The sequence below is a fragment of the Penaeus vannamei genome, chromosome 30 (assembly GCF_042767895.1).
Source record: "Penaeus vannamei isolate JL-2024 chromosome 30, ASM4276789v1, whole genome shotgun sequence".
Classification (NCBI taxonomy): Eukaryota; Metazoa; Arthropoda; class Malacostraca; order Decapoda; family Penaeidae; genus Penaeus; species Penaeus vannamei.
In genome coordinates this window covers 13976400-13981399 of record NC_091578.1, presented here as the reverse complement: position 1 = coordinate 13981399, position 5000 = coordinate 13976400, and the positions used below count along the sequence as shown (strand labels likewise).

General features: G+C 35.0%; 1 protein-coding gene across 3 annotated transcripts in view; it reads left to right on the top strand.

Moving 5' to 3' along the window:
* The first annotated feature begins 3561 nt into the window (after positions 1–3561).
* Positions 3562–5000, top strand: part of LOC113823334 (protein Star) — a 22139-nt gene continuing 20700 nt past the window's right edge. The window contains exon 1 of one of the 3 annotated variants that reach the window (XM_027375951.2): positions 3562–3632. The gene's annotated coding sequence lies outside the window, so the exon portion shown is untranslated. Of the gene's footprint in view, positions 3714–5000 lie in introns of all 3 variants that reach the window. The other 2 variants (XM_070143091.1, XM_070143090.1) reach the window with 2 other exon arrangements.

Sequence of the window (5000 nt, the reverse complement as noted above, 5' to 3'; positions counted from 1 at the left end):
GGGAGTGAGAAGGGGCAGCAAAGCGAGAAAGTTAGAGAGAGAGAGGGAGAGAGAAAGGATATCGTTGAGAGGAAACGAGAGGGAGGACGGAAGTGCCTCATTTTTTTAATTATTAATTTTTTATTTTTTTATTTGGGGGGCGGGGTAGTTATTATTATCATAAGGACGATAATAATAATGATGAAAACAACAATCAATACTCTCATAAGTCATAAGATTAGCAGCACCGTCACATTAATCCCCTGAAATCTGATTGTGTCCTCCCAATGGTCATTAACCCTTTATATATTAATATATAATATTTAAGTATTCAAGTATAATATTTAGATATCAATATATAATATTGATATATATTAATATATGATACACACACAGCAAGATGAAAACATAAGCAATGTGTAACTGTACAATATGAATATTGAAGTGGGCAGCCTTATTTTTTGTTACTTTTGGGCGCCCCCCCCCCCTCGATTTATTGTTGCTATCCCCTATACCCCCCACCAGAATATTCTCTGGACCCGCCCCTGCAGCGTCACTCCATTGCAAATATTGACAGTTATTTCACGTATATTTTTGTTCTTTGCAAAATGGGCCTTCCGTCTTTTGTCAATGGATTACACGAAAAGTTAACCGGAACGTGATAAAATCCTATGCATATATATCAAATGAGCTTTGGATCAACTAATATATGGGCGGTGATTCGCATTAAATTATCCAGCAGCGGTGTAGATCAAGACTGGATGCTCGAATGAGGTAAAGAAAACGTGTTTGAGGTTAATTAAGGAAGAGGGGATACCGTGGGATTTCGGATAGGTGAGGGAGGATTAAGGATATAGAAATGTGATGAGGTGTGGTGAATGAGTAGGTATGAGGTTGATGAGGTGAAATTATGTTATTTTGAGGTAGATAGAGTAGATGAGGGTAGGTTAAAGGCGATTTTAAGGGGCTGATAATAATAATGGTATAAAAACTATGATATTGTCTAACCATCTGTTTATATATCGGTCTTTTGTTATAACGGTTTTATGCAGTTAACGTTCGTTTCCATTCGGCTTGATAGCCACTTCTCCGAGACCCGCAGAAGTTCAATGGACGAAAAAAAGAAAAAGCGGAAGAAAAACACCACACGTTTCTTACAAGCAAAAATCCAAACTTTACATTGTTATGTGTTATGCGACAAAGTTTACTCTTACGTGGTGTACGATCGTGTAGTTAAAAGACACAGTTTCTATTTCCAGGAAACGCGAGACGTGGCTGCCCCGCCCGCCTACACTTGTTTATCGCTCACTTACGGCACATGCCCAAGTGTGTGCGTGAAGTGGTCGCGCATGCACAAGGCTATTTGCTTTTTCCGTTGCTCTCGACCGCTGGCTCTCAACTTTTAAAGCCTGACAACAGAGTAATGATATTTCCTTCACTTCTACGGCACTCTAACTCATTACTCCATTAGTGTATGAATACGAATGCATTTGACTTATATGCAGTCATTGTATTCCCATTAGGATGTGCAAACCATTACTCCATAAATTACTCCATAAAAATAAAATCTATTCTAGCAGTAACGTTACATTAGGTGAACTTTGGGTTTGCATTCTATTTTTTTTTTCTCATTGCTAAGACTATTAAGTAGAGATTGTAAAAGTAAGCAATACATATCTGCCAAATAGTGCGAATCGCTTGGAGGTGTGTGTCGCATTTCTTTGACTGAAATGGTTTGTGGCACATTGCATAAACACACATAAACAAACACAAAAGAAAGAAAGAAACATATATATGTATATATATATATATATATATATATATATATATATATATATGCATGTGTGTGTGCGTGTGTACGCATATATATGAATGCACACACACACACACACACACACACACACACACACACACACACACACACACACACACACACACACACACACACACATATATATATATATATATATATATATATATATATATATATATATATATATATACACATATATTAAAGCCCGCCTCGACAAGTACAAAATACCTGTGCCCCGACTGCAGGTTCGGGGCAACGGTACATCGCCGTCAGAGCAGAGGCGCGGGAGTCGGGAGGTCCCTGCGAGGTGTCAGTGGCGGCAAGGGTGTGACTGCCGAATAATCTCTCAAAAATAAAATTAGAGAGGCCTAAGTCCTGCAGTGAAATGAGTGTCTGTTGAATAATAAAAATAAAAATAATAACAGTAATAATTATAGAATAGTATAATGATACTGATAATGATAATGATGATAGTAGCAATTATAATAATAGTAATGATAATAGCAAAAATAATTATGTATATATATGTAAATATATATGTATATATGTATATATGTATATATATTTGCATATATGTGTTTGTGTGTGCGTGTGTGTGTGTATGTGTGTGTGCGTATACATAAATTCGTATATATATTGCCGTGGGTCTCCGGAGCGGCCGTGCGCGCGTGTGTCCGAGCCGGCCGCGGGAGCCAGCGATAACCGGCGCTCTTTCCCAGAAGAATTCATAAGGCAATCCAGGGTACAAATTAAAGATACTGTCTGTAATTTCTTTAGAAAAAAAATAAAAATTGATTTATAACGAAAGTTTTATATATATGTGTATTTATAAGTATATATATGTATATATAATATATGTGATATATATATATATATGTATATTTACATATATATATATGTATATTTACATATGCGTATATAAAATATATATATATAATATATATATATATATATATATATATATATATATATATATATATATATATATATATATATATATATATATATATGCAGTGATGGATATCGATACACACACAGAGAGAGAGAGAGAGAGAGAGAGAGAGAGAGAGAGAGAGAGAGAGAGAGAGAGAGAGAGAGAGAGAGAGAGAGAGAGAGAGAGAGAGAGAGAGAGAGAGAGAGAGAGAGAGAGAGAGAGAGAGAGAGAGAGAGAGAGAGAGAGAGACAGAGAGACAGAGAGGGGAGGAGTGTGAGTGTATGTGTGTGTACGGGAAACGATGTAATTATGAAATAAAATTAAGGTACAAATCATAAATTGCATAAACAAGAAGTAGAATTACCTATTTCAGTTGACTGAAGTACAAGCGAATAATTAATGTAAAACGTTAATCAAAAGAAGTGGGAAAGATAACTAGACATGAAAAAGCCAATGACTACAATTCGAAAAATAAATGAACGATGAAACGAAATGCACACATAACACAAGCTAGCTAGGAAATTCGTTAGTGCACAAAAAGTCGCAGAATTCTTCCATAAGAAATTAACCATCTCAAAAATTAATATCTGAGACAATGAATGTTATCACCTTAGAACATTATTTTGTTGTAATAATCGCATATCAAAAAGTGTTCTGATCAAAAGAAGAAATACAACGAATATATACAAAACTGACTTAAAAAATGCCAGTTTCCTGATAATAGAATTTATACATTAGTAAGATATTTATTTCAAAGAACACAGTAAAAGAACCGCACATATTGAAATTAAATTCGCAAATAATGAATACTGTCACTTTGTCACTCTTCAGACGTAAACAATACTTTCACGGGAAAAGCTGTTCGAGGGGAGTCGCTCGTATATCTCCCTTTGCAACTAGGAAAAGGCGAGTTTCCCTGAATTCTGGCACTTTGATGGTGTATTATATCGTAGAGGACGTCTCTTTTAATCGAAAACCTGTGTTTACGTAAGGAAATGGCTTATTGTTAATGAATTATGTACATTTCCCCCCGCAAGTTCGTTGCCTGTGCGACAGGGACTCGATGTAAATCCTCTTTTTTTCTTCAAGTGTTAATGTCTTCGAGAGTTTCTTAAGTTCTTGGAGCGGCAGAAAGGTAGCTCAGGAACAAATGTTCATTTTTATTACGATTACTCCAATTTTAGTTCTTTGGACAAATGAATTAATTGTGGGAATGGCACGTTCCATGCTGTACATATGTACCCTTTCCATTGATCTTTGCAATCTTTCTAAAATCAAAAACGTTTTAAAAACTGAAATTAAATTCTGTGGCAGGTTGTTGTGTTATTTTTTTGTAAGTGGAGTGTAGTTGGCTTTCATTTCTAACACTTTGTGTCCTACAAATGTACGTGTCTCTAGGGTACCCATATTTTGACCTGGTATTGAACATCTGTTTGGCCTTGCTGTGGTAAGAATAGACAATCAGACATACTTACTACTATTTGTACTGACATTAGGGGGCTTATTAGAAAGGTGGATACCGATTCTCAAAAGATTAAGGGCCTTCACATGAACATAGTTAATAGTTGTGTATATAGTCTGTGTTTATACAATAGTTGATGAAATGCTTTAGGGATTATGAGAGGTGATAGGAATACCAATAATTTGAGTTGGATTTCAGAGTATAGTGTGATTTATAGTTTTCAAGACTAGTGTTGAGCATACTGCTTTCTGTAAGAGCAATACCTGGAATACCAGGATTAAAATACAAGTCAGTATTGAATTTTAATGACAAGCAAAATTATTTTTACTCTGCATTTAGATATTTATGAAAAAAGTTAGTTCTTGTAAGAATATCATGTGAAATTATAAAAAAAAATAGTTATTTGCCCTATGAAATAGAATTGAGATTGCAGGACTATAGGACTAAACATTGCTGGAATAATCTAAAGCATATATTTTGTGTTTGAATGAGTATCTGTCATCTGGAGACTAATGGGAATACAAAGTAATAAAGATTATAGACATCAGGATAATGGTGGTAAACATTTCATTCCATCAGACCATTTTTTTGTATTTTCTTGAACAAACTCATAATTCAGTCATCACCATTGCTTATATTGTGGCAAATATAATTAGAGAACTACATAACATGCTCACCTTCCTTCTGTAGCATTGAAGTTACTTTTATGGCGAAACAGTGCCTAATCTCTGGAAACTGATAAGGAATGTGGACGGATATTCTCGAGGGTTACATAGGAAACTAATAACAGACAAAGAGTGAACAGTAATATC